This window comes from Buteo buteo, chromosome 17 (genome assembly GCF_964188355.1).
Source record: "Buteo buteo chromosome 17, bButBut1.hap1.1, whole genome shotgun sequence".
NCBI classification, from domain to species: Eukaryota; Metazoa; Chordata; class Aves; order Accipitriformes; family Accipitridae; genus Buteo; species Buteo buteo.
In genome coordinates, this window is record NC_134187.1 from 26,318,876 (window position 1) to 26,339,064 (window position 20,189).

Genomic DNA, 20,189 nt, shown 5'->3' on the forward strand with positions numbered 1-20,189 from the left:
TTAGAGCATCCAAAGTCACACAGCTACAAAAACCCATCACCTCCAGAAAAGCTGTCAGTCCTTTGGGAAATTCACATACAGTTGCTGAAATGCCACAGCTCCAGCTCTATTAGTAATATGATATAAAGGAAACATTTCAGTCAAATGAGTCAAATATTTTTGAAACCTCTTTAGAAACATGTATTTAGAAGAGAGGGAACCTTAACAGGTGTAGGTTTGCTGGGCTTCTTTTTTAAAAAAGAGCAGGGCCAAGAGGGAAAGGTCTGGTTTACATTTTCACAGAACCAGGGACCAGCTTCTTCTTAAAAGTAAATTGCCATTGATTTTAACAGCAGAAGCAATGAGCCTCGCATTGATTTAGGCAACAACTAAAAATTGGATTTCATGTGGCAAACCGTTCTGGGATCATGACTAATTATATCACTTCGGGTAAAGGCTATTAAAACCCCTGTATTTATCATGTTCTCCCTTTAAATGCCATTTTATCTGAAAAAAACATCTCCTGTGAAGGGGAAAAAACCAAATTCTGCATTCAGTTCAGTTTTTTTCTACCGGACAACACTTCTGCATTCTGTAAAAACCGTAAACGGAGGCGTGAAATTACGGTTACAAGAAATGCCGCGAAGCGGGGTCCGCTCGGAGGGCGGCCGCAGGGCCTCAGGTGCGGGCCTTGGGCCTAGCCCTTGCCGGGGAAGTTCCGTGTTTTGTTTTTCCGTGGCCTTAGTCAGCGCTGCCTCTTGGCCTCTTGCCTCAGGATGTGCCGTTGCGGGCCACTCCCTGAGGTACTCCGAGGCATGTGGGTTTTTTTTGGCGGCGAGGCCAAGAGGTTTTGGTTAAATCCAGGGCCAAGCTGGGCTTGGCTTGGTTCAAGCTCCCTCCTCTCCTGGGAGCGCCTGGGGAGGTGCCCAGGAGGCAGCTTGAGCTGCTGATAACGTCGGGGTGGAGGTTACAGCAGATCTGTAGGGACTAATGATTTGTGTCATGTCCTCTTTACATTGCTTTAGCCTTAGCTGAGGTGCAAAGGTGCCCTGCCCTGCCTCAGGGCGAGTGGCACCAGGCCATGGCAAGCGTCTCCCTGGGGTGCGTGGCTGAGGCGGGAAGGGTGAAGTCCTGAACGTGGTTTTGCAAAGGAAAATAAGGACTGGAAAGCAGGTATCTTATGAGGCTGCAAACCATGGACCTTAAGGAAGGGAATCAGTCGGTGTTATTCAGAGCCTCCCCTTTGCTGAGCACAGTATTCGTACAGTAGGTATCATTAGCAGAAACTTTGGTTGGTTAGAGAGCTACAAGTCTCTTCTTGGGTTTAAACAGTCCAGATTTTTATTAAAAATTAAATTTAATTATTTTAATTCTAGCAGCCAGTGGTAGACATGGCTGTCCTGATGCCACACCGGGTGCAACATCGCAGCCTGCAACGTTACGGAGACTTGCTCTTATCTGTCAGGAAAGGTAGTGGGCTGGGGCTAAATGGATATGAGCTAAACAGAATTTTGGGACCCACATTGCCTCCACCCTTGTCTAGCATCTGATCTGTTGGTCTCACCCATTTGCAGGGCGGTTTTGTGTTAGTAACATGAACCTCCACTTGGGATTTTCTACACCCACTGGCTGTCCCACCAACTAATGTCTCTTCCAGGTTGTCAGACTGTACTTTTTAACCACGGCTGTTGAGTGCAACCTCACAGCCCAGCATGGGGGTGTTTGGGCCTTATTCACCAGGGGAACACAGAAATCTCTTTCTTCACACTAAATTTGTGTGGTCATGTTGTCATCTTAAATTAAGAACAGACTGATCCTTGTGGTCAGGACTGAAGTTCCTCCATCAGGCCAGGATTCATCCCTCAGATAAATCCAGATCATAAAAGCATTCACCCACTTCATACACAATTTTTCAACACCATTACCAGCATTGCTGGCCTCTCTCTGCAGGTACTTTCAGAACATCCTCTTTTTCTTCTAAAAATATGTACTTCCTTTCTGTGCCTCCCTCCTTTTTACATTATATAGAATCACTAAAATCACAAATATTTATGGTGTTGGCTGTTCATTTTCATTAGCTGAGTAAAAGAATCAAAAAAGAAGCTCAGAAAGTAAGACTGAAAGCTGGTGGAATGATGCAGAACACTGGAAAGAAAACAAAGGGAAGTTATCTTAAGGGCAAAGCTGAGAAGCAGAAAGAAATCAGATAAGGTTTGAAGAGATACTAACAAGGAAATGCTGCCTGGAAAAGAAGATGACATTTTGAACAAGCTAACTAAACTGTAAAACCGTAAAGAATACAGCCATTCATATCAAATCTATTTTAACATTCTCTTTTTGAAATACCAGCAGCAAAATGTAGAAGCATAAATTTCTTATTTTAAAACAGTAATAGAAGCTGTAAGCTTGGCTTGCTTGGAAACACTTGCTAGCACCAGCAGTCCAGCCAGCTGAAGGCAAATGGTCTCCCTGGCTTCACCAAGCACCCGAACCCTCCTTTTCCCAAAGAAAGGCAAAAGACCAGAAGGAAAAGATGCCGAGGACTGTCACCTCTTCTGCTCAGCACTCCGGCTGGTCATGGTGCAAAGGGCAAATTGGTGGGAGAGCTGCTGAGCACGGCGGAAAATGCAGCACCCTGCACTCAGAGCCCAGCGGCAGCTAATCAAACAGCCCTCATCGTTACTGATCCCTGGCGACTTTTTGTAGGGTGCTAATCAGCAGCTTGGCTTTTTTCCAGCCCATGTGATTGCATACTGCCTGCTGAAATTACTTTCCGCAGTTTGAACCGAATTTAGTATCTTGCTGCACATCCTCGGTGCTAGGAGCGCTCGGGAGACGTGTTTGTGCCATGTCGTGACTGCAGCTCCCGACTGACGGGGCGTAGGTGATGCTCTGCTCCCTCTGCCTCCGTCATTTCTTTCATGTCTTAGAGCAAGGCGGTTAATAATTTTGCAATGGTTTCAGGTCATGCACCTGAAAATTGCTCTCAAGGTCCAAAATATGGCCCCAGCCTTATTAGGGGCTGTGTGCTTCCAGTCAGAAGAGACCCCTGCTTATAAGTGCCACCTAATATTTAAGGAAGCGTAGGTGCAGGCAATTGGACATGAGTGCCTTGACAACTTCCCAGGTGACAGTTGGCCTCCATTACCTAACTGTTTGCTGTCAGCCCACCGGATGATCATGTAAAACCTGTTAGCTGCGGGGACTTAAATAACAAGTCTCCTTTCACAACTGCCACAGGCTGAGAAGACAAGGCAGGACTTGCTGACGCTAGAAGCAGGGTGGGCGGCTGCCCGCGGGTGCCGTGGGCTGCCTGCCTCGGCTGCACTCACTCCCAAAATCCTGGTACCTGTCCGCCCTGGTCCCACTTTGCTCTTCCACCTCTTCCCAGGACCATAAACAGGGTGGCTACACACCTGAATTTTGCTTACGCCGCTGAGAGACTTGGAGCTGTCTGTCACGCGCCCAGTGACCGTGCTTCTGTTGACAAACAGTAGCTCATTAATCACATTAATTTATCCCCACCATACCACTGCAAGAAAATGCATCAAATTCTTCTCTGAGCTCTGTTTGGGCAGTTGCACAACTTCCAGAAGCTTAAGTGAGGGGAGGATCTGGCTCCTAATCTCCCAGGAGAGTCACAGTTGCTGCTCGGAGCTCCTCCTCCCAAATCCCCTGGCTCTTGGGCAGTTTTCCTGTTGTAAATTGCCCTGAAAGTATGAAAAAAAAAAATATCTGTTGAGGCAAGCTTGGCTGAATGTTTCATTGTTCCTTTGTTTCTAAACACGTGGAAGCTGATTTACTTCTGCTGCCGTCCGGTTAGAAAGGAACAACTGCTTTAAAAAAACCCCACCACCTCTGGAAGCAGAAGAGAAAACAATTGGGGTTTGAACATGAATGGCCATAAGTCCAAAGAGAACCATGTCTGACAAAGAAGAAAAAATAAATAGATTTATTCCTGCTACGTATAAAGCAAACTGTATGTTTTTAAACCCGTAAGAACAAATACCCTTTGTTTTCAATGCACGTTCAAAAATGGTGGCTTCGGTAGCAGGGAGAAACAGTTTCCATGCCTTGCTGGGGGAAAATGGCATCAGCACTTCCCGTCTTTGTCAGCAAACTGTTCTCCGATGTTGGCAAACAGCCAGGCCCCTCCGCTGCGTGGCCGGGGTGCGCTTGCACTTCTCCTGAAAGCCGTGTTTCCCCCTTTCCCCCACAGCTGTCGAGTTCGGTGTTTGCTCCGAGGTCACTGAATAAGCCTGTTAGACAAGCACAAGGTATTATTAACATTGAAATATTCCTAAGCTGTTCTTGTGGATTTTTTTTACAATACTACCAAGGATATGCTAGCGCAATATCTCTTGCCAGGCAGCAAAGGCAGGAGCCAAACATATGATGATAGCTACAAATGTATTTTCGTGGTCCACGGAGGGCTTTACTGCAAGTACAAGAATGAGTTCTGATGTCTGCACTCTCCTTTGCTTGATTTCTTATTCTTTCTTCCAGGATCCACAAGAAATTTAGCTTGCAGCAAGAGGTGATTTTGGGTTTGCTATGAAAACAGCACAAATGAATAGTTTTCATGTTAAAATCTTAAATTGTTTGCTAATCTTAACTACCCAAAGATGAGAATAATTTAAGAGAAACCACTTAAAGCACTTTGCAACCTAATTATGCTTTTGTGTCCTCTGGCAGTGGGAAAAGGCTTTAAAATGTGGTGACACTGCAGGCTATTTTACCTTGCCAGAAAGATGTATGTAAGTACATGTGTCAGTAGTGCAATAACCACTGTCTTCTGTTGCAGTAATTTGAAATTATATGCCATTTTCTTACACCTCCTGCAAAAGGGACAATTAAGGACAAGGTCTAAATGCAGCAAAGTCACCTACCCTACCTTCTGGATTTTGTAAAGGATGAAGCTTTTATCAAAATTAAGCTCTTTGTGACTTTGGTATTGCTTTCCCTGTTCCAGTAAAATTCACAATTCAAATGCAACATTCAAAAGGGAGAATGCTCCTCAGAAACAGCTTTCTCTCTCTGCCCATTTGATGCTAATATCTGCTGTAGTGGAAAGGACTGGGCAGCAGGCAAGCATGCTGCACTCCTGATCTGCCTTCCTCTTATAAAAATGTTAAAATTTTCCCCCAAATATATTCAGTGTATTTGCAAAGGACTTTAAGGATGTTGCTTTTATATGTTTAAACAAACCCTGAGTGCAGGTGTAGGTTATATAACATTACCAGTGAATGGATAAGCAGACAAGAACAACAAAAGATAACCTGTTTACCCATTCCAGTTGCAAAACCCTCCTGCTGGATGACTTTCTGCTGTCACTTAGTGTCGGTGTAATGCTGAGGTAACCGCAGTGCTGTAACTCCACATCTATAGCAATACAGGCAAGAGAACCAATATTTGGCTGCCTACCTCATTTGGATATAAAATGCTCTGGACATCCGTTACCATCAGGCAACGGTTTGCATGGCTGTGCAGAGTCTTCACAGGTAACACATCTCTGCTTTGAGGTGTGATATTTTTTTAGACAAATGCCATATGACCGGTAGAAGTTGAGGAGTGAACCATGAAGTCAGTAGCATTGGAAACATGCCTTGCACTGGAAATCCATGTGAAGGAAGAGGGGACGTGCATTTGTGCTTACAAGATCAGGAGGGTTTCTCCAAGTACTGCAAATGGTCTAGGAAAAGGGCACCAAGCTGGAAGTTGAAAGCAAGCGTCAGTAGGAGGGAGGCTATGAGGGCATCACTCATCCCCAAAGTGGGCATATAAGGAAATAGGTATGCTCTGTTCCGAATCAGGTAAAACCAGATTGTTGATGTGAATACCTATCTGTCATCTGACACAGGTAAAGGCCCCACAAAACATTCATGGATACAATCAGGTTTGTTGGTACAAATTTGAGGAAGTATGAGAACTCCTACTAAAACTCCTTTGTCTTCTGTCCTTTCTCCTCCCTTCTGTGCTCATCCCTCTCTCTCTGGTCCTCCTTTCCACCACTGTTGCCATCTCAGGCCTTCAGAGGAAGGAAAATCTGCTTTTCTGCTGCCAGGTGCAGCCTTACCCCTGGCTGCAGGTTGGTACCAGAGGTAAAAGGTGTGAACTGCTTGCAGCCCTGCAGCTTTCCAAAAGTGCTGGGTTTCTGCATGGGTCCTGGCTATGCCCAGAAACCGAGGAACAGGGAGACGGGAGGAAGGACACTCATGTTATCCGCCTTCTGAACATCAGGACATGCTCCTTACATCCTATCCAAACTTCCCAATGCAGTATTTAGGCGCCAACAAAACTTTCACTTGGAGATCCCTTGCTGCTTTGCCTTAAAACTTTTTAGTCTGAGATATTCAGAGCAGACCTATGATGCTCCGTCACACACAGCAGTGTTCTAGCTGCCTAATCTCAAAAAGCAACATCACCCTCTGCACCAACATCGTTTTCTGCTCTTTTCCTCTCTCTGCTCATGTGTGTCTCTGCCACAACTCAGTCCTTGATCATTGGACTAAACTGGAAATGGACACGAAGCTGATCATTCATTTTGTACTAGTGGACAGACCAACTTGCATTATGATGTTGTGGGTGTCTTGTACAGATCATTGGATTGGGAAGTAGTAGATGAGGTCTTCGTCAGATAATTGGAAGAAGCCTGAAATGAACAAAGTGATTTGGAGCAGTCAACATGGATTCATGAAGGGGGAATTGTGCTTAACCAACCTTATAGCTTTCTATGACAAGATGAGTGGCTTCCTGAATGAGTGGATGTTTTTTATCTTGACATTAGCTAGGCTTTCAGCACTGTCTCCCGTAACATCCTCATAGACAAGCAGAGAAGTATGGGCTTGCTAAGTGGACAGTGAGGTGGACTGAAAGCTGGCCAAATTGCCAGACTCAAAGGGTTGTGATCAGTGGTACAAAGTCCATCTGGAGGCCAGTTACTAGGGTTGTACCCAGAGGTTGATACTAAAGGCCAATATTACTTAACATCTTCATTAAGAACTTGGATGATGGGACGGAGTGCTCCCTCAGCAAGTTTGCTGATGATACAAAGCCGGGAGGAGCAGCTGATGCACTGGAGGGTTGTACTACCATTCAGAGGGGCCTGGACAGGATGGAGAAATGGGCAGAGAGGAATCTCATGAAGCTCAGTAAAGAAAAATACAAAAAGTCCTGCACCTGAGGAGGAACAACCCCATGCTCCAGTGCAGACTGGGAGCCAACCAGCTGGAAAGCAGCTTTGCAGAAGGCCCTTGGTGCCCTGGTGAACAAGTTGACCATGAGCCAGCAATGCTCCCTCATGGCAAAGAAGGCCAACGGTATCCTGGGCTGCATTAGGCAAAATTTTGCCAGCAGGTTGAGGGAAGTGGCCCTTCCCCTCTGCTCAGCACTGGTGAGGCCATGCCTGGAGTGCTGCGGCCAGTGCTGGGATGCCCTGTACAAGAAAGGTATGAACTTACTGGAGGGGGTCCCACGAAGTGTCTGAGAGATGATTAAGGGACAGAAGCAATGGTTGTATGAGGAGAGGCAGAGAGGGCTGGGACTGTTCAGACTGGAGAAGACAAAGCTCGGGGAATCTTGTTGGTGGGTATAAATACCTGATGGGAGGGTATGAAGAAGGCAGAGCCTCTTGTCAGTGGTGCCTACTGACAGGTCAAGAGGCAATGGGCACAAACTGGATCAGGAAATTCCATCTGAAATAAGAAAACACTTTCTTACTGTGAGGGTGGTCAAACACTGGCACAGGTTGCCTGGAGAGATTGTGGAGTCTCCATCTTTGGAGGTAATTCAAAAGCCATTGGGACATGGTCCCAGGTGGCTTGTTCTAGCTGACCCTTGAGAAGGACTAAGTGATCTCCAGAGGTCCCTTCTGACCTCAACTGTCATGTGCTTCTGTTCTGTAATTTCTAAATTGCTATGCGTTTGAACTGCACTTTCTTTTAACAGGAAGCAAATCAGTTCCTGCTCACACCACAGTGAACAGGCAGTGATATTAGATTCTCTTCATGCATGAGAACATCTGTTTGCTATTTCAGACACAAAGTCTGAATGTAGCTTTTCAGATGTTTTACAAAAAGTTGGACTTGAAGGCAGTGTGTTAAAAGAACATTTGTTATATGAGACTCAAATGCTGCTTGATTTTCACAAGGTTGAATCGTAAATTTCTGAGGCTTTGCCATTGCCTGGACCTGCAGTACTTGACCAGCCTCCTCATCTGTGAAGGGCTCCTTGGGTCCTGTATAGTACGTGATGTGCCATCAGGTACTGCTGGATGTAACCACAAAGGCATAACATTCCTCTAGTTCTGTAGACAGTCTGGTGGCAAAACCAAGAAAATATTTGCGTACGTTAAAATGAGATGTCTTTATGCCTCCTTTATAGATATAGCCTGTTCTCGCTAGTGAAAGTTGGTGGGAGGTACATATATTACATCTGTACTACTAAATGAAACAGTCCAAGGGGGCTGACTCACCTTGAGGCCAGCACAACTCATGTCCCTACAGCTAAACTCTCTCCTCCTCTGAGCAGTGTGGCCGCATCCTGCCTGCCTGCATAAGTCTTGGGCCATGCCTGCAGAGTGCGGGTCAGCTTGGGCTAGGACCATGCAGGGAATAAGATAACCGTATGTTTTCTGGGCATATATGGCCAGCCAGGACTGTTTGCTTTCCTAGGACTGTATATGAGCCCCAAACTCTTTTTCCACCTCATGGGTAGGGTTAGGTATCTCCATGGTTCAAAGCAACCAGTACTCCCATCAAAGGGGCTAGTTAATGTTAACAGGCCATTAGAGCAGTGTTGCCCAAGATGTGGGCTGTAATTAATTAATCAGGTTAAAAGACATGATTGAGAAGGTAGTTGGGGCATTAGAAAGAGCAACTAGGGGTAGATTAATATATTACTTGAGTAGTTAGGGAGAAGGGTATGAATGACAGAGTTCACCTAGAGCAGGAGCATGGAGCAAAACACTTGAAAATGCTGCTGTATAGCAAAGTCAAGAGGAAACACTGAAGTTTTTCTTACATCCTTCTTAGTCAAGGTTGTTAGAGAGGGACCCCCATGAGAGCCCTGAGTCATCTCAGGAGACGAAGCACCTGCCTGTTCTGAGTGACTGCTGCGAGGGCTGGTGTCCTGGTTTTAGCCAGGATAGAGCTAATTGTCTTCCTAGTAGCTGGTACGGTGCTATGTTTTGAGTTCAGTAAGCTGGGCAGGCTTCACCCTTCAGTCAAGGAACGTGGCAGCATGGCTGCAGCTGGTCTAGTTGTCTTCTGTGCAATGCTGTTGGATTTGGATGGCTCACCCAGAAAGCTGAAGACTTTAGTTCGGTTGCATGCTCAGCCACTAACAACCACCTCCCAGGAGGAGCCCCCAGGCATGGTCAAAGCTCCCACCAGAGGAGAGCAAGTGTAGGCCTGGTGATTGGGAGTCTACCTGCTAGGGGAGACCTCTGAGTCTCCATACTCTCTTTCTCTGTACACTACTAGTGACTGCTTGAACACTGATCCAGCTCCCAAAACCCAGGACTCCTAACCCAACGCCTGCCTGCTAGGCTGCAGTCCTTTCTTTCTGCTATGCCCTCTTCTCAATTAACATTGAATTGTGTAAAAACATAACTCAGTCAGACCAGAGAGCCAATGTTTTTTCCCTGGCAGATGTAGATGCTTAGGGAAAGAACAGGAGAAACAGCCGGTACAAAATGATCCTTCCCTGCCATATTTCCCACTTTCCAGCAGCCTGTGGTTTGGGGATTTCCTGGGACAGTGATGGCACCCAGACCACAGCAACCAGAATGCTGAATATTAAACCAGATAGCATCAATAATAGTAATGACAATGATGATGATGCCACTATCTAACTACTGTAGCTACGTCTTTTCCCTGAATTTGGCTAATCACCTGCCAAACCCTTCCATATTTTGGCCTCCATAACACCTTGCAGTGATCAGTTCCACAATTTACTTAGATGATTTAATTTTATGTACCCTTATCATGTTACACCCCCAGCTGCCTATTTTCCAGGAGAACAAGTTCTAACTTAACTTTGTCTCCCTTGTTATGAAAGACCTTCTATTTTTCTGAAAATCCCCTTTGGCCTTGGCCATTTGTTGCTCTGTTTTATGCTTTTTGAGATTAGGCAGGAAGAACACTGCAGAGTAATGAAGATGTCAACTCATTGCAGATTTATACAGAGGTTTAAAAGTATCTTCTGTTTTGTTCTCTGTGGTAGCAAAGCCCAATAAAGAGGATGGAGAATTTCCATCCTTTCCAGAGGCCCTTTAAAAAATCTGCTAAAGAATTTGTTTAGGTACTCTGCGTGGAGATTATGTGTATTTGAACCCTGTGAGGCAGAGGAGTATCTGACCTTCCACTTTCTGAGAAGTGCCCTAACCGCAAGGGTCTCATATGAACTTTGAGACATCTTTTTCTGCTAAGCCCTTCTTGAAAAAAAGAAAGCGGCCACTATTTCAATTTGTGGATTGCCATTGCCTGTTGCTTACCTTCCAAACTGAGTCCCTCTGGGACTTGGGCATTGCTGGTTTGGGCAGTGACTAGACCTACACAGGTCTCTTGGTGCTCCCCTCTGTCTGGAGAGGTGTGTGCTGAGACGCCTGGGAAACTTGGAGGTCAAATGTGAGAGGAGTCTGGAGCTCAGACCCTCGTAGAAGACAGCAAATGAGCAAGGGTCCGATGCCTCAACCCATCTTGGAAAAAACTGTTGATATAAATGGACTTTTATCACTCCCGATCTAGATAAAAAAATTGCTGTAAGCCTGCAAAAGCCTAAGTTCACGTTAGGTTCACTGCCATAAGTGACGTAAAGCTTCAGCCGCCATCCCACGGCTGCAGGACACAGCCACTGTCCCAGTGCTGCACTGGTTGTGTTGGACCCAGCTGCTTTCCAGCCTCACCCACGAGAAACTCCCTCTCCTCACCGCCAAGTCCTGATGTTTCGACTGAGGCCAGCAGCCTGGTCTCCCTGTAAATGCACTGTTTTACCCCAGAAGCCCTTCATTCCTTTTCAGTTTGTATCTGCCACGCAGAAAGACGCAGAGGGAGGATGGAAACCCCAGCTTTTCTCGGGAAGAAGGAATTGCTAGGATTTCTGGAAAACAGTTGCCAGTTGCATGTCTAAAACTGGTTCCAGGGTAGCTAGATGCAGAGGAGTTCCTGCCTACCTCACCGCATGCCAAAGCTAACAAGGTAAGAATATGAAAGCATTCCTTGGCAATCATTTGAGGATGTCTAAGTTGGAAAGAGTGACTCAAAGTTAGAGGAGCTTTTCTTTTTTTTTTATTATTTTCTTTTAAAGATAAAATTTTGCCAACAGGAAGGCCTTCCATCCCAAATAATATGCCAGCCTTATCTGCCTTGGACCAGCAGGCTTCACAGACACTGCCGAACTCTCCCCACTATCTAATCTTCCTTGGCTTCCTCCTGTTCTGCCCACTCTTGTGTTCCCTCCTATCTCCTCGCTTTATCAGATTGCCTTTGGTGGGTTCTCCTCATCTTCTCACCTCTCCTACATGGCCTGCAGGTCTCCATTTCTGCTGTCTGTTCTCCTGTCTCTGGATAAAAGCAGAATTTCATTTGCTTGTCTCCTTGCAGACAATTTACAGCCGACTTTAATACCAGACCTGCCTCCTTCTGCCCACACTGAAATCTCAGCTTGTTTCTTTGAGATTAGCTGCCAGATAAGCTGAGCTTGACCAAACTAGAGCTCTTCAGCATCTCCCTCTTTTCCTTCTGCCTTTTTTGGTTAACCATGGACAAAAAAGCCACATACAAGCTTGTAGCTTGGGCACTCGGTTCCCACATGCGGGCTGCCTAAGCCTTGCAGAGTCTTCCTTCATAATGACAAGTAATGAGGCATTTTAAGAGGACTATTGGGTGGCTCCTGCCCGTGTCTGGCTCCACAGGTTTTTCTGTCTCTTCCACCACTTGGGCAGTGGGAAGCAGGCACAGCCTCCCACTTTGTATCCTTAGGGTGCGGCGCTGCTGGCGTGCAGCTGCAGAGGGGCAGGCAGCTGCCTTCCTCCAAGGCAGGCAGGCAGGGGAAAATCAGGAGGGAGAGCTTACGCAGGAGCAAAAGAAGCAGTTGGACAGGAGACTCAACCATGGAGATGTCCTGCCTGGGGAGAGAGAGGGAGATGGGAGGGGGGAGGTTCTTGAAGAGCAAGGTAAGGCTGGCAAAGAGGGAAGTGATGATGAAAAGAGCCTTTTTCCCTGAAAACCATTGTTGCAGTTCCTCTTGACTAGGTTTAGCTGTGCTTCTTGGAGCAGGCAGAGCTCATGGGAGCACTGTGACAGAGCAGTCGGGATTTGCTGCGTACATGTGAATTCAGATATTTTTTTTTTTCCCATTCCCATCATCACAGAAATCATCAGGCAGGTCACAAAACTGGGAACTTGGTGTTATGTCAGTGTTTCCTACCCCATTGAAAGAACTTTTGAAAGTAGCTGCTAAATCACCAGCTCGTGTTGTAGGACCTGTCATAGAAGCTGATCTCCAACTGGAGGTGTGCCATGAAGACACGGCACTAGTATTTTGTGATTTCAGCGCTGTCTGTAATGTCCCCCGGGAGGCACATGCCACCTGCCAGGACACAGCCCACAGATGTCTTTTCATGGTAGGTATCAGACAAACACAAATCTGTCTGATTTCGAGTCCTTACTGCCAGTGAGGTCCACCAGTAGAAGTTGTTTACAGGGAAGTAGCTAGTACAGGCCAAGTTTATATATGCTCTGTATTTGTTCATGATAAAAGGTAGGAAATGGGTGTGCAAGGCTGTCACTGTGTCATCTCTCTCAAACTCGCAGCACAGCCGAGAAATGTAAATACAGAGCAGTTTGATGATAAAATCGATCATAATGCTTTTCACTTTAATTGCAATTAGAGCAGCAGACTCACCATACCACATCATCCCACACGCTCTTCTAGACCAGCATCATGCCTCTGGTTGCCATACGGCAACAGGAGGAGCTAACTGTGCAGTGTTGTAGCGTATCATTGCAACAGCAAACATGTTTGGCACCAAAGTTTTCACACTACAAAACTCTGTTGGCTGCATTAGGACAAAAGAGAGATAAAGCCTCCCTTTCAGAATGGAAGCAGAGCTGGAAAAAGAAATCAGCTCCGCTGATGTCCTGACCAGTAATGCACCTGGCAGATTATTCCCTCGGGACAGTACAGTCCTGGAGGAAGCGTTCCTCTCCCCCAGAGAACAGCATGCCCTGGTATATCTTGAAAACCATTACAGAGTTTTGTACAAACATATGAGCACAGAAGGCAGCCAGCGAGAAACACAGCAGCCTGCAGAGCTTTTCCCTGGATACTCTAGTTGCACAGTTTGAATCTTCCAAGTTTCCTTTCTGTTGCGTGGATTTTGCTTTTCCAAGGTGGGATGAGAAATAATGTCTTGTCCTAGCGCTCATTGGGTTTGGATTCAGGGCAAGTGTCACATTTTATGAGCTCATGGCAAGACCAAACACGCCGTGTTGCTGGAAGCCATGGTCACAGCTGGAGGGACCACAGTGGGCTGCAGGGCTGCCCTCTCCTCTCCTAGCCATGTCACGCCTTCGAACTCTTATGGCCTGAGTGGGAATGGGCAGATACCACCACCACCAGGTGCTGGGATGACTGGGAAGTGGAAAGTTGGAATGAGTTTCCAGGTACACGTGGACACTCCCTTCTGGAGGTCTGCTTTTCGCCGGCATCTCTGGAAATGGCCCCATCCCTCACCCAGCAGAAGCAGTGGGATGTGTGCCCGTCAGGCTGCGCCATAAGTAAAAGGGAAAAGACAAAAATCTGAAATATGTCATTCTGTGCCATTTGCTGAGGAGGCCCGGACAGTTTTACTTAAAACGATGAGTGAAGTTTGTTGTCTAGAAGTGATTGTTTTAAGAACAAGACCTAACTGCATTTGAAAGGGGAATTCTGCTCTTTACCTCACATGGCTGTTCAGCACGTGTCACGTCCAGAAGCACTTGGATGTCACACGTTTTAATTCAGACAGTGGCAATTTTGCTCTCGGCAGTGCAAATGTGCAGCTGAACCGAATGTCTGAAAGGGACGAGCTGGCCTATTTCCCAGCCTGTGCTACGGCAATACCCTTTACAAACACACACCAGGTCTGTCCTGCTTGTGGGACATTTACAGAGAATACCAGCCCAGAGGGCTCCCGGCCGCGGTGTCCCCGGGACAGCCCCACCACCGGCCTCAGCTCCCCTCCGCACAGCCGGCGAGGGCTGAGAAGTCACCGTAGCCGCTCTGCTGAGCCACCCCAGCGGGACACCAGGACATGAGGAGGTTTGCACCGGTTGCACGGGTTGGGGCTAAGCAACTTGGGCCAAAATCCACAGAGGATTTGGACCTGAAATACCACTGTGGCTCTGGCTCCTTTTTCTCTTTATTCCCCAGAGAACAGTTATTTTCTCTCTCCAGCTCACTGCATTGCCTCTTAACTTAGAAGGCCACCTAGGGCTGGTCCTGGGCTTAGCAATGAGCTTTTCCCAACCTCATCCCTGCCTGTGCCATCAGCACACCCCAGCGAGGACCCTGGCTGGTTTTCCACTCTCCCCACCGGGGTTATTTTGCTTTGCTGGGGATGTTACCACTGTCATAGCTCAGGGGGTCACATCGGAGTTTATATTGCATTGCTCTAGTTCAGCCTGCCGCTTTGAGAAGTTACAGGCAGAAGTGGTTTGTGCTCAGTAGTCCAGTTTGTGTCTGAGATAAGCTACTGCTCGGCCGCATCTGCTCCCCAAAATCAGGGGGATTCTGGAGAGCCAGCTGCCGGCTTTGCATCTCTCCGGTAACATCCCTGGCAATCCTCTGTCCTGTTGCTGTTTAAAATCAGACACGCTGTAGCTGGTGCCAGAGGGATGAGTAACGCACAGGAACGCTGCAGGGTGGGGTGAAGGGTATGAAATGTGGGTGATGTCGAGCCTTGCTTCCCTGTGGTGGACAGGGTTTTTTTTTCTGGGAGGCTTTCCTGTTTTCCATTAGACAGCTCTGCAGCAGTCTTTGGGCAAGGAGTCCCAGTCCCTTACACCGCCAAGAAAAATACTGCAAGTTCTTGGCCTCTGAATGCCCATGTTGTGAGTAAGCTGGCAAGGATTACATGTCCAGCACTGCCCGCGCGTGCACGGATGGGAACGGACAGGAAGGCATATAGTCCAGCCTAGTAAATGGTTGAAGGGAAAGAATAAACCCAACTGAAAAATGTTGGAGAGCTTGAGGTCATCTTGGCACAGCTGCTTCCCCAGCACAAATCAAAAGAGCGGGGAGAAAGCGGGACATTTCAGAGACTCAACGGTAATAGGCTTCACTCCTTTATGCTTTCTTCCCCGTTGCCCCCAGCCTCTTCTTCTGAACATGGCCTGCCAGAACAACACACACAAAGCGACTCCTCGCTTCCACACAGACTGGCTGTAGTCGGATAGTGAGGCATTCTTTAAGATGCCTTCGTCAAAATCCGTACCATCGTCCTCATAAAAAACTGCTTTCTTTCTATCTAATTGCATTTAACAGGAGCTTGGACTTTCTCCAGAGTAAGAACAGTTGTTGTTGCTTAAATATTTTATAAACTAGCATTTTTCCAGCCAGAACACAAACTCTTGGAAGTCAATGACAAGGAGCCATCATGCACCAACACTTTCATTTGTGATTTTTGAGCACAACGTGTCTCTGGGTATTACCCTCACTTTGCTTCACTGGGGTCATTTTTACTTTCTCACTGCCAGCATGATTACATACATGCCTTTAGGTTATGTAACAGAGGTAGTTTTTGGAATATCTTTGATAGACATAACCAAATTAATGGGCTAAATTAACAGTTAGACTGTTACTCTGTTTTCTGGCAGGACTTGTGACCTTGTGGGGGACCCATTTGGAGCAGTGTGCTCCTGAAGGACTGCAGCCCGTGGAAAGGACCCATGCTGGAGCAGTTCATGAAGAACTGCAGCCCATGGGAAGGACCCACGGTGGAGAAGTTTGTGAAGGACTGTCTCCCATGGGAGGGACCCCCCCGGTGGAGCAGGGGATGAGTGAGGAGTCCTCCCCCTGAGGAGGAAGGAGCGGCAGAGACAAGGGGTGAGGAACTGACCCCAACCCCCATTCCCCGTCCCCCTGCGCCGCCGGGGGGAGGAGGGAGAGAAAACCGGGAGTGGGGTTGAGCTGGGAAGGAGGGAGGGGTGGGGGAAGGTGTTCTAAGGTTTGGTTTTACTTCTCATTACCCTACTCTGATTTGATTGGTAATAAATTAAACTAATTTCCCCAAGTAGTGTCTGTTTTGCCTGTGATGATAATTGGTTGAGTGATCCCTCCCTGTCCTTATCTCAACCCATGAGCCTTCTGTTATTTTTTCTCTCCCCTGTCCAGCTGAGGAGGGGAGTAACAGAGCAGCTTTGGTGGGCACCTGGCATCCAGCCAGGGTCAACCCACCACAAACAGTTATTATATATGCTGTTCCCACTTTAAATACTAGCTTCAAATGTCTTTTTTACTAGGCTCTGCAGAGTACTGCTAGCTACAAGCCCATGGGTTGGGGGAGGTGACTGGCTTCCTAGTACCCAGAGAAGTTTATCAGAGCTCTACTGGATACCTGCTGCTGTTCTCCTCAAGCTCAGAAAGACCCCAGGGATAAACTCAAAATGTAGTGGCCACCTTAAAGAAACCAAGAAATTGCCCCTGAGAGGAGGGGAGATAAGTTCACTGAGGCACAGCAGTGCATTATATTGGATGCAACTATAAGTAGCAGAAAAGGAGGAAGGTCTGGGACCAGAAGCTTGGGACACTGCAGCTTGCTTTTAAGACAAACATCATAATTCACGTTAAACTTCAAGACTCTGGGGAGGAGCACAGTAGAGCAGAGCTCCGTGGATTTTAGCACCAGCAGCAGGGAAAGGTACAAGCTCTGCTACTGCCACGTCCAGAGCTTTGCTCAATGGCCGCGGGAACTGCCGCTCAGAGGCACCAAGGGCGAGCACCCACGCACCGAAACCCAGGGAGATCTTGATACTGACCTGCAGCAGTCAGTAGGAGTAACGCTGCGGCAATCACAAGGATTTGAGATTCACCGAGTTGTTTTACGCAGCACACACAGGAATTGTTGTGGCCTTCAAAAGAAAACACAGTTAACGCTTTAAATTTTTCCTAAATGAAGTGATGGGAAAAAAAATGGAAATTCCCATTGCAGTTATACCTATGTACGGGGAGCCCTGCATGAAGGGGGAGAACAGGCTAGATCAAAACCAGAGAAATCCAGAGGTCAGATGCTCTTATTGGGGATTACTGCCCTAAATTTGCCATCTGCAGCCCCTGGAGCTCTAGCTCTGTCTAGGCTTTAAGCAGCCATGGCTCTCCTCGCAGCCTTCTGAAGCCAGTCCCATCCAGCACCAAATGCTTGCATCACTTCTGCCAGCGTCAGCCCGTGGTTCCAGTACGTTTCTGGAAAGAACAAAATTTTCAGGAGGGTTTGCAGAGGAATTTTCACTACTTTGGTGCTGCGTAACCTTAAGCAAGCCATTTTATTTCCCTTTGCTTCATTGCCCCTTCCTCCTTCCTGATTTTTTTCTGTAGAATCTGGAAAGCACTTTGCTATTTCAAGATGCTGTGGGGTGTTTTGCCTATTTTGCATCAGTACAATATTTTGATTATATGGTATTTTACATAAGAAAGGGCTAAGCACCACTTTCTCCTCACCCGAGGAGTGGGGAATGCAGGAGGTGGCCATCCCGGGGGAATACACCCAGGGCTGCCAGCACCCGCTCCCACCTCATCTTCTGTATGTCGGACACCGCAGTTCAGTTCTTCATTTGCAGCTCAGTGAATCCAGGTAGAGAAAATACTAAGCTGTCCTGGTTTCAGCTGGGATAGAGTTAACTGTCTTCCTAGTAGCTGGTACGGGGCTATGTTTTGGGTTCAGTATGAGAAGAATGTTGATAACACTGATGTTTTCAGTTGTTGCTCAGTAGTGTTTAGACTAAAGTCAAGGATTTTTTCAGCTTCTCATGCCCAGCCAGTGAGAAAGCTGGAGGGGCACAAGAAGTTGGCACAGGACACAGCCAGGGCACCTGATCCAAACTGGCCAACGGGGTATTCCATACCATGGGACGTCCCATTTAGTGTATAAACTGGGAAGTGGGGGGGGAATCACCGCTCAGGGACTAACTGGGTGTCAATTAGCGGGTGGTGAGCAATTGCACTGTGCAATCATTTGTTCATTCCAATCCTTTCATTATTGCTGTTGTCATTTTATTAGTGTTATCATTATTAGTTTCTTCTTTTCTGTTCTATTAAGCTGTTCTTATCTCAACCCATGAGTTTTACTTCTTTTCCTGATTTTCTCCCCCATCCCACTGGATGGGGGAAGTGAGTGAGCGGCTGCGTGGTGCTTAGTTGCTGACTGGGGTTAAACCACGACATAAGCACAGGTAGTCAGAGCGGGAAACCCAATATCCCACCTTGCTACTCACAGCGATGCTGTGCAGGCTGCAGGAGGACGGACGAGGGAACCATGAAGAAAGCCAGCGGCAGCGGACCGCCGCCAGCTGGGACGGCCGTCCCGACTCCTCGCAGCAGCCCGCACGGTGCTGTGCTCTGCACTTGGGGCTAAAACAGCGTTGGTAACGCGCTGGGGCTGGGGCTGTTTCCGAACCGTACTCACACAGCACCAAGGCTGTCCCCGTTTCCCACTCCGTCCCCCAGCGAGGAGGCTGGAGGTGGGCAAGAGGTCAGGAGGGGACACAGCCGGGACTGCTGACCCAAGGCATGCCCCATACCATATGGCATTATGCTCAGCAATAAAATTGGGGCCCTCGACTCCTTTCGGTGTTAGTGGTTCAGAGTTAGAGGTAGGAGACAGTGCAGGTCAGGTCTCTAGTTTCAACTAGATCTCGTTCCTGTAAAACACTCTCGATTGCTTGTGCTCTGGTGCCCTTTGGTTAAGGGGCACAACGAAGAGGTTACAGCAAGACTGACAATGCCGTGCAGGTCTGTTTGGTTTAGCACAGATGATACACAAAACTTCCTACTCTGCCACCTGCCCACCCCAGCGGCCGCCCCGTCCCCCTCCTCCCTCAGGGTACAAGTATGCTCATCACACAGTTCACCATTTACAAATGTTGCTTCTGTTTCTCTCCAAAGCTCCTTCAAAAAACCAGCAATGAATCATCAGGTCTTTGACTTCAAGAGACCCAGGGTTTCTGCTATAATGCTCAAATTGCAGATTCTTGTTTCTATTGTCTTCTAAATCACAGGTTCTCACACTGCTCAGCGTTACAGTCAACAGCCGTCTTCCGATACCCACCGCAGCAAAAGGAACTATTGCATTTCTGTCCTCTCATCTGCTCTCCTGGAGTAGAGAACATCTTTACTAGTGTATTTGTGCATGCATATGTTGCTCCTTATCCTGAAGAGGCAGCCAGAAGGAAGGGCCTGGCTCTTGGGAAGGGATTACAGCAATCCTTTCCTGCTGAAACCCAGCTCACACCATCCACATAGGTTATTTCAAACTTCAGCTGCCACCGCTTCTGTGACCAGCTTCCCATGTAGTAGGAGGTCTCTTAAATTTGCTGCAAAACCACATCAGCACACTGAATATAATCGACTAAAAATATTAAACAAAACGACTGCAAACAAAAGTTTAGGTCATTTTTCCATTCAGCTTGTACAAGCTGCATGATGTTTATTTCACAGAGGTCAAGTTGCTTTTGCAGGACCAAAGGAGTCCAAAGCTCTTGTACAAAGGTCTTGCTGCACCATTCCCAGAAAGGCAAACTGCTTGCACAGCTCTGTGCACACGCAAAAGGAGACACGTTTTGAAAGTTTAGACCGTGATAAAAAGCATAGCTAAAATAATCCAGAAATAAGGACACTTGTACTCAAGTCCTTTCTGACTCTCAAGAGAACACTGGGCACCAGAGTATCGTTTATTGCTCTGAGACCTCTGGAAATCACAAACGGGATCTTCTAGGTGAAAACTGAGCGGAAGGCATGGAGCAAATTACTGAGGTTGAACTGGGGCCAGAACATGAGCAATCACAGGAAGCGCCACGACTGACGCATTGCTGAGGTCTTTGGGCAAGGAATCAACCACATTTCACCTCAAGTGCTTGGTGCTTCTTCCCCTCCCTTCGCTCACGTGGCTGTTGGAAAGGTCATTATTTCCATGAAAGCACTTCACGGCTGCAGGACCAAAAAACCTGAATTCA

The 20,189-nt window shown here is 47.3% G+C and overlaps 1 protein-coding gene across 1 annotated transcript in view; it reads right to left on the minus strand.

Moving 5' to 3' along the window:
• Positions 1 to 3,916: 3,916 nt before the first annotated feature.
• The window catches only part of GCLC (glutamate-cysteine ligase catalytic subunit), a 51,967-nt gene continuing 35,694 nt past the window's right edge, over positions 3,917 to 20,189 (minus strand). Inside the window, exons 17-18 of the transcript XR_012653319.1 lie at positions 17,001 to 17,093; positions 3,917 to 4,238 (exon numbers count right to left, since the gene is read on the minus strand). The gene's annotated coding sequence lies outside the window, so the exon portion shown is untranslated. The remainder of the gene's footprint in view (positions 4,239 to 17,000; positions 17,094 to 20,189) is intronic.